The sequence below is a fragment of the Myripristis murdjan genome, chromosome 1, assembly GCF_902150065.1.
Source record: "Myripristis murdjan chromosome 1, fMyrMur1.1, whole genome shotgun sequence".
NCBI classification, from domain to species: domain Eukaryota; kingdom Metazoa; phylum Chordata; class Actinopteri; order Holocentriformes; family Holocentridae; genus Myripristis; species Myripristis murdjan.
In genome coordinates, this window is record NC_043980.1 from 9,322,251 (window position 1) to 9,331,638 (window position 9,388).

Consider the following 9,388-nt stretch of genomic DNA (forward strand, 5'->3'; position numbering starts at 1 on the left):
GGAGGTTCAGTGCCTTGCTCGAGGGCACTCACGACACGCACGTCATCTGCCGTGGCAATCGAACCTGTGTGGCCTCTCTAACCGCTACTCACTGCTACAGATTTACTGTTTCACGGAGAGGCGCTCAGTGTGGATTGTGGTGATGGTACTTAATATACAGTAGTGTGTTCTTACTTGAGGGGTTAAAGGGCCTTGCTGTTGCTGTTTAATGTATTGCAGAGTTTTAAAAAAAAAATGCGGCAGTGTGTTGCAGCACAGACAGGACGTCCTCAGGGTGGAAACTGTTGGTGTGTTTTATTTCTACAGTTACACAGTTTAATGCTTTCATGCTTTGTCCTCGTCATGCACTGCAAAAACTCAAAATCTTGTCTTATTCCTAGTCAAAATATCTCATTACACTTAAAATAAGACATGATCACCTCAGAAATAACTTGTTTTGACAATTTTCACTTGTTTCAAGTGAAATTCACTTGAAAAAAGTGAAAATTTGCTTGTTTCATTTGCAAAATTTGCCAGTGGAGTAAGTGAAAATTCACTTGAAACAAACTGTCTAAAAATAAGTTATTTCTTAGGTGATCATGTTTTAAGTTTAATGAGATATTTTGACTAGAAATAAGACATTTTGACTTGAAATAAGACAAATATTCTTGGTAAGATTTTGAGTTTTTGCAGTGTGGCTTCACTCACTTTCACTCATTCATTCGCTCATTTGTCTCACTTGCCAACATTTTCACTCAACAACGTGTTTATACACTCACTCGGTCATTTTCTGATTAATTTCCTGCGTCCCTGGCCCATTCACTCATTCACCATCCTGCTCACCCACACTCCTTCATTCACACACTTGTTTATTTTCTCACTCACTCACCGCCTTGTTTGTGCATTCTCATTCAGCCCAATCTACTTTAATTCACTCACTCACTCACTCGTTCACTTATTCACTCTTTCCTCCCTTCTCTGTCTTTCTCATTCACTCCCTGCCCTGTTCACTCACACACACCTCTCTCTCTTTCCCGGCCTTGCTCGCTCACTCTTGCACCCTCTAATTCATTCAGTCATTCCCTGACTCACTCACTCACTTATTCACCATCTTACTAAATCACTCACTCGCTCCTTACCCATTCATTCCTTAGCTCTCTCTCCCTCTCCCTCTCTCCAAATTAGCCGGCTAAACTGCCGTTCCATCAGCTGTGGAATAAATGTCAGATTTTTAAACAGCAGCTTCGGTGTCCTACTGTATGAGACTCTCTCCCTCCCTCTCTCTCTCACTCTCTCTCTCTCTCTCTCTCTCTCTCTCTCTCCCTCCTCCCCTCCCCCTCTCTCTCCCCTGGTGCGATGATCAAAGTGGCTGGCATGTCTCTCTGCAGTACTGCTGTGATCACTGAAGAGAAGCGAAAGAGAGAGAGAGAGGGAGAGAGAGAGAGAGAGGGAGAGAGAGAGAGAGGGGATGGTAGTTGGCAGCCTAATTCAAACAGCTCCACGCTGCCCCCCTCTGGTGTGGAGGAACACAAGCATTTTCTCAGATCAGCCTCAGCACATTCTGTTCCGTTCGGTGACCTCGTCGACACCGCGCGATAAATCTCCCCCGGCAGTGTGTGTCGCCACCGGGGACGCGGAGGAGAGTAAACACACCTAAAGTCGGCCGACCTTCTCATTTGCAGAATAGAGTTTACTCGTGTTTTTAGGCCGGTATAAATCTTTATGACCCGATAATCACAGAGCACATCACGGCGTGCAGTTTCAACCCAACTTAAGTCATGTGAAGATTCGGTATTTTAAAGGCACAAGTATAGATGAATGCTTTTAAGGATGCATCACTTTTTATTTACCAGTGATTATTGTGTGTGTTTCATGAACTGATCACTGAAGCCTTGACAAGAAGAAACATACAGTGTAGTTTTGAACACTGTTGGACCATTTTGTCAGTAGAGGACATATACTAGCTTTTTAATATTAATATATGATTGCCGTAGCAGTTTTGCCACACCAATATAATTACCGTAAACCAGTGAGACCACTGCCAAGAAGACTGGCAGCCTCTACCAGCTTTTGTTTGTGCCACTGGCTCAGATTTGGCAGAAAAACGTTACATTAACCACGTGCAACTGCACCCAGGTGTGACTCCGCCCACAAGTGGAGAGGTAAAGAGTCATCAACCAATGGAAACAACAGAGGGGCGGGGCTACAAGCTAAAGGATGCAGAGAAGGGTAATTGAGAAAAAGTGCTGGAATTGCTTTAAGGCACAAAAATATAAGTGGGCTTTTTTTTCGGAGCTAAATCAGAGTTTGAAAATGTAAAATGGTGTACAACTGAAAATATAAATTCACTTCCAACATGTTAATTCTTCCTAAAGAAAATAAACATGGTAATTTTGAACAATTACTACTGACCTGGGATAGAGGCTGCAAATGAACTCAGCCATGGCCCCATTTGATCACAGTAGTGACACCAGCAATCATATGTTGATGTTTAAACATAGCACTTTTAAAGGAAGATTCAACCGTAAAGACACATAAACCAAAATGCCTGATTTATCTAGTGGTTATGGTGATTTTTTTTTTTTTTTTTTTTTTTTTTTGTAGTTTAATTTCCTCACAGTCCATAATTCTGAGGAAGTATAGATTACAGGGGGTTGGAGGGGAAGGATTTAACATCCACAAGTGATCGGCTCCATCATTGTGAGTCGTGTTGTCGCTCTGACCTCTCACACAAAAACGATGCGGCTAAGGATCTGGCCATCCATATACACTCTTGGCTGCGTGGTGGAGGATCTTGGGAAATGGTGTTTTCCATGTTTACACTGAATGCTAATTGTAATCAGTATATATACGGTTACATCTAACTAAACCTGCAAAGCTATCAGGGTTGAGACTTCCTTTAATTTACCCAGTTTCCTTTATAATTCCACCGCAAATCTGTTTGAAGGCATCATTTCTCTCAAACGGTGGATATCTGATATTGGAACAAGCCCCTTTTGTCGGTATGGGGTGAACTTGGAGGCGTTGTGGCTGATTTTCGTCACGCTGCAGCTCCGACAGGAGGGCAGGAACAATGGGAGAACAGCTGCTGTGTCCTCCCTCACCTGCAATTAGCAAGCTTTTTAGGTCACGGACAGTTAGGGGCTATGGAACAAGCCATGCTTAGACACAGAGAGAGACAGAGAAAGAGACAGTGCAAGGTCGAGGTCAATTCACTTTTAATTCAGTCAAATCTAAATATAAATTCACAAGCACAATCTACATTTGCCTTGGTAATGAGAGGTGGGGAGAAGCAGCGAGGTGGGGGAGTGTTACGTTAGAGACCGGGATTGTGTGAGATTAGTCTTGTCGAGCCAGATCTCCTTCCTTTCGTCACTTGGCTTGGTTTTAGTGCTGTGGGGTAAGGCTGAAGTAAATGAGAGAGGAACATGGAGACAGGCATGTAGCTTAATAACCGTGAGCTCAAGACCGGGAGAGAGAAAAAAAGAGGGGAAGACACTCGAGAGACTGACAGCGGAGAGAGAAAAATGCAAAGGTAGGTTTAAGTCGTGTGACACGGGTTAGACCTCTCCGGCTTAAGCCCGGGCGATGCCGTGAATACAAAACGGTGTTTGTGTACGCACGCATCTGTGTCAGAGTGCTGGTGCGGGGTTAAGAGCACTGCAGTAAAAATGTGACTGAAGTGTTCAACACAGAGCCTTGCGCACACATTGTCGGGAGGCATCTGATTGCACTTGTCAGTATTTGAACAGTCTGATCAGCCGCTCTACAATCCATATGCATTTTACCCAGACGTTGTGCCGACATGAGCACATCATGTCAAAGCGGACAAGTGTAAACTGTAAAAAATCTGATTGATCCTATGATTGCATGAGGTAGCAGGCCTATCCATGTGCAAATGAATCATCATCATCATCATCATCAGGTTTTATCCCAACGTCATAATTACATGCACTTGGTGAAGCAAATAAAAAGCCTTTCATTGGGACAGCACAGGCCCTGCTTGCTGTGCAGTATATTAAATTGGCTCTACTCCATGATCATAGGCTTTTAGGCAAGAGTTTTTTTTTTTTTTAAATACAGGGGAGCCAGAATCTGAAAACAATGCAACATAAATTTGAGGGTTGGGGGGGGGGGGGGGGGGGTACAGTATCTCTAGAATAGTGTTCCAGGTCCATTATCGTAAATATTTCCTAATCTAATCTCCTAAACGAGTGCCACGCGGGGTTGGTGCTGTTGGCTGCTTGCGATCGTCTCGGCCGAGCCGTGTGTGCATGCGATCCGGTGGAGCTGCTCTCGTCACGTGGCTGCAAAAAGTTTGTATTGATTACGGTCGACAACGAAGAAAATTGCTTTCCGATCTGATGCGCAGTGTGTCGTGTTTGTGTGTGTGTGTGTGTGTGAGAGAGAGACAGAGACTGAGAGACGTGTCAGTGTGCACTGACGGCTGGTGGGGACACACGATGACAGCTGTGATATCCAGTAATACACACCACAGCCTCGGACTTAGTTTAGACATGTTAGTAGTACAAGGCTCAGCATGTATTTGATTTCTGTGTGCATTTCCTTTTTTTTTTTTTTTGACGTGTAAACACTGTCGACTCCCGGACATAAAACCCGTAAGACATTTTTAACACTGCAAAAACGCAAAATCTTACCAAGATTATTTGTCTTATTTCAAGTCAAAATATATCATTACACTTAAAATAAGACATGATCACCTCAGAAGTAAATTGTTTTTAGACAATTTTCATTTGTTTCAAGTGAAAAGTCACTTGAAACAAGTGAAAATTTGCTTGTTTCATTGGCAAAATTTGCCAGTGGAAAAAGTGAAAATTCACTTGAAATAAGTGACAATTAGCTAGAAACAAGCAACAAATTTTGCCAATGAAACAAGCAAATTTTCACTTGTTTCAAGCAAATTTTCACTTGAAACAAGAGACAGTTGTCTAAAAACAAGTTACTTCTGAGGTGATCATGTCTTATTTTAAGTGTAATGAGATATTTTGACGAGGAATAAGACATTTTTGACTTGAAATAAGACAAATAATCTTGGTAAGATTTTGAGTTTTTGCAGTGAAGGACTTCCCTGAAACCAAATCATGATTGCAACCCTGATAACTGGACCTGATTGGCTCACACTTGCAGAAAATGTGTTTGACCTCTGTCCTAATTGAGCAGTTTCCTTTATTTATCCACTGGATATTTGAAACGGTGATTAGCCGATGACCCAATTCATTGTCTCATTATAATTGGTGACTCCTGTATCAACACCTCTGCTCTATCAAAAGCAGATTTTACGCATTCTGCTCAAGACAATAAATGTAAAAGAATATGCCTCGGTGGTTTAGGATGAGACATATCGCCAGGGTGCAGAGTTTCAAAAGCCGAACCTCAGGACCTCCTATTAGGTACACCAGTCAGAACATACCGCCCTATATTCAAGCGGTGCAGCACACACTTTTGATTTCATCTATACAGGAACGCCACAGTGCATTAGCCCGGTGCGCCATGAGGAAGTTATACTGCATAGAATAATATGCATGAACTGAACCAAACGGTGCTGACAGGCCCTTCCTTTGTGAGGCTGAAATCCATGTACTGCATATGAACCCCGCTCACGTAGGGAAACTTCCAGCAGCCTGTCCCAACAACCCCAGGCGTCCCATGGTGACGATCAAAGCATGACCAGGCAAGCTGCTGCATCTCCCCCTGCTCGACGGCTGCACTGGAACATGCCTAGCCTGCAAACCCACTGCGTTCAAGGTAAGTGAGCAGCAAGAGGGATAGAGGAAACACTCCTGCGTTGCTGAAGAGCTCACCATGACGAAACTTCAATTTTGTCACAATTTTTTTTTTCTCTACTTCAAATACAGTAGCTACACTAGGTGCTTCTGCACTTTGGTAGTCCCAACAAACAGCAAGCGATAACTAAACTAAAAGGTTTCAAAGGAATTCATTACCCAGATATCATGCACCTGTACACTGCAAACTCAAAATCTTACGAAGAATATTTGTCTTATTTCAAGTCAAAATGTCTTATTTCTAGTCAAAATATCTCATTACACTTAAAATAAGACATGATCACCACAGAAGTAACTTGTTTTTAGACAATTTTCACGTGTTTCAAGTGAAAATTTGCTTGAAACAAGTGAAAATTTGCTTGAAACAAGTGAAAATTGTCTAAAAACAAGTTACTTCTTAGGTGATCATGTCTTATTTGAAGTGTAATGAGATATTTTGACTAGAAATAAGACATTTTGACTTGAAATAAGACAAATATTCTTGATAAGATTTTTAGGAGGGATGGGATGCTTTTCTCTAACAAAACCATCTGGCCATGCTGACAATAACTTTTTTTTTTTGGGGGGGGGGGTGGGGTGGGGTGGGGGGGATAATATGTTGTCTAACACGGCTTTAAATGAATTCTTTTTTTTCTTTTTTTTTTTTCACTGTGACTATGAATATAATGACACTTTTTGTGCACCCAGACATCACCCACCAATTTGCATGGGTTGCTGTGGTAATGACATAGGCGTCGGTAACTATGTCCACGACGCCGCTTTCAAACGCAGGGGCATACATGTACAGAAGCCTCCCCCTAAAGTGCCAATTTATTTCAGCGTCTGTTGTTCTCTGCATTGTCCGCCATACCGCTCTGCTAGTAGCAGCTTGTATTCTGCTCAGCCGCTCTGTTGCACTTCCATCACTGTGGATCTGACATCGTTGATTTGTGTCGCCTTGCAAGTGATGCAAAAGACTCTGGAACAAAAGAATCTGGAAAACTGGAAGCATATTTCAAACCACCTCCAAAAGTGGTTCAAAAATCACATTTCATTGGGTTTTTGGATGTTCAAACTTTCTAAAATCAGTATGCATACCATTTGGATGTGCCAAAATATGCATTTGGGCTGGGAGTCAGAACCCATATTTAAATCTTTTAGATATGTTCAAAGTTAATTTTTGCCACCACACCTAGTCAACTGCAAGGGAAACTGTGTCCTCTGTTCCAGTATCCTTTTGTCATCTTCACAGAGGTTCAGAAATAGAGCCACTCTCCGTCCATCCAACACACACCAGTGTCATGCTAAGTCACGCATGTTAGGGCAACAGCAGGCCTGGCGGTGACCTCTCAGCTGTTAAGGGGAGTGGCGATGACGACTCTTGCCCTCTCTTGTGGCCAGTCGCAGTATAACAGGTATTTCCGACGCGGTCTGGGCTTACAGCGAGGGAACGGGCATGTTTTGAATACTAATTGGTGAGATGAATGGCCGTGTCAGGAGTAGGGTTGGATAACCCAGCACGTTGCCCGTCTACACTGCCTTAAAGCCGGCGACACAGACTCTGTGTGACACTGTTACGGTCTGTGACTGTTTGTTCCATATCTGTGTAAATGAAGAAGCCTCTCCCAACGCAATAAACAAGAGCCAAGGCTCTGGCCTGCCATGTTATTAAGAGATGTTCTCTAGACATGCACTGTTTACAATGAATGGAAAACAGGCGGTGAGGTACTGTTACAGCTCAGAGTGATTTTCCAGAGAGGTCCAGAGCTCGTGTTTCACCTTTATATATATGTGTGTGTGTGTGTGTGTGTGTGTGTGTGTGTGTGTGTGTGTGGAAACAGCTCTGTCTAAAAGTAAAGTTAAACTGGCAGCCATTGTAGTGAAGGCTAATCCACACTGCAAAAACTCAAAATCTTACCAAGATTATTTGTCTTATTTCTAGTCAAAATATCTCATTACACTTAAAATAAGACATGATCACCTCAGAAGTAACTTGTTTTTAGACAATTGTCTCTCGTTTCAAGTGAGAATTTGCTTGAAACAAGTGAAAATTTGCTTGTTTCATTGGCAAAATTTTTTTCTTCTTTCTAGCTAATTTTCACTTATTTCAAGTGAATTTTCACTTTTTCCACTGGCAAATTTTGCCAACTTGAAACAAGCAAATTTTCACTTGTTTCAAGTGAATTTTTACTTAAAACAAGTGAAAATTGTCTAAAAACAAGTTACTTCTGAGGTGATCATGTCTTATTTTAAGTGTAATGAGATGTTTTGACTTGAAATAAGACATTTTTGACTTGAAATAAGACAAATAATCTTGGTAAGATTTTGCGTTTTTGCAGTGCAGCCCCTGATCAGATGTGTGAGATGTTGTACTTGATGTCACACACACGCATACACACAAGCACACATGGTTATACACACATGAATGGTACGCAACAAGCATTAATGTGACACACATTATTGATATCACTGTGTTTTCTGTCCCCATATGGCTGTAAAACTACCCAGTCGCGCCAGGGAGCTCACACACACACACACACACACACATCCTCTGTCTCTCTCTCACACACATACTTCTCTCACTCTCTCTCTCTCTCTCTCTCTCTCTCTTCCTGTCTCTCTCTCACACACACAAACACACACACACACATACACAAACAATAAGCAGAGATCCTAATTACTATAATTATGATCACCCACTCAAGGAGTACAAAAACATTGCACTGCGATAACAATTACAAGCTGTTAAACACTGATTCAAATTAAGAGCGAAGAATCTCGTTCTGAATCAAAATTCATTTTGTGGAAGGAAAAATTACCAAACACCCTGCCAGTGGCCATAGTCGATTTTGTTTCCCTGCCAGCAGCTATAGTGTAAGTATATGCATTGTATTTCACAAAAAAGTATCTTTTGCATTTCGGAATAAACTCTTGGGTCCTCACGTTTTACTATCATCTTTAACAGTGAGAGGGAAAAAAAAAAAAAGAAATTCCTCTAAAATAACAAATTCGGTGACTGCATTTGGAGTGGAAGTGGATGAAAACACCTCATCATCATTACACGGTGCAGTCATTTTCAATGTGGCGCATAATGAGATGAAACCATTGTGTCTGGCGTGAACCGGTGCGCCCTCGTTTGAATGGTGGCGGCTGGTCGGGAGCGGCAGCGAGAGAACAAGGACGCGGCTTTGACCTGGTTTGAATGGGAGGCGGTTAATTAGAACTGTGATTACTGGTTGTTAGCGCCACACCGGGGACACGACTGAAATGATGTGCGAGGGGCTGCAGCTGGGGAGTTAACACAACGAGAGAGAGAGAGAGAAGGGGGAGGTTGGAAAAGAGGAAAAGAGAGCTGGAAGGGCAAACGAATGAGAGGCAACAGAAAAGGACAACAGAAACAAAGCGATAGAGATGGGGGAGAGAAAAAGAGGGAGAAGAAGACAGAGCAAGTGGGGAAGAGACAGAGACCATATCATACCAGTTATATAGACTATATATGTATAATATTTATATTTATATATACCTAAACGGTCCCACAATTCCATCTCTGCTGTAATCCGGAAGCCAAGCAACGACATTTCGTTGCCAAAATCTCACTGCTGTGTTTTTTTTGTGCAATGACAATA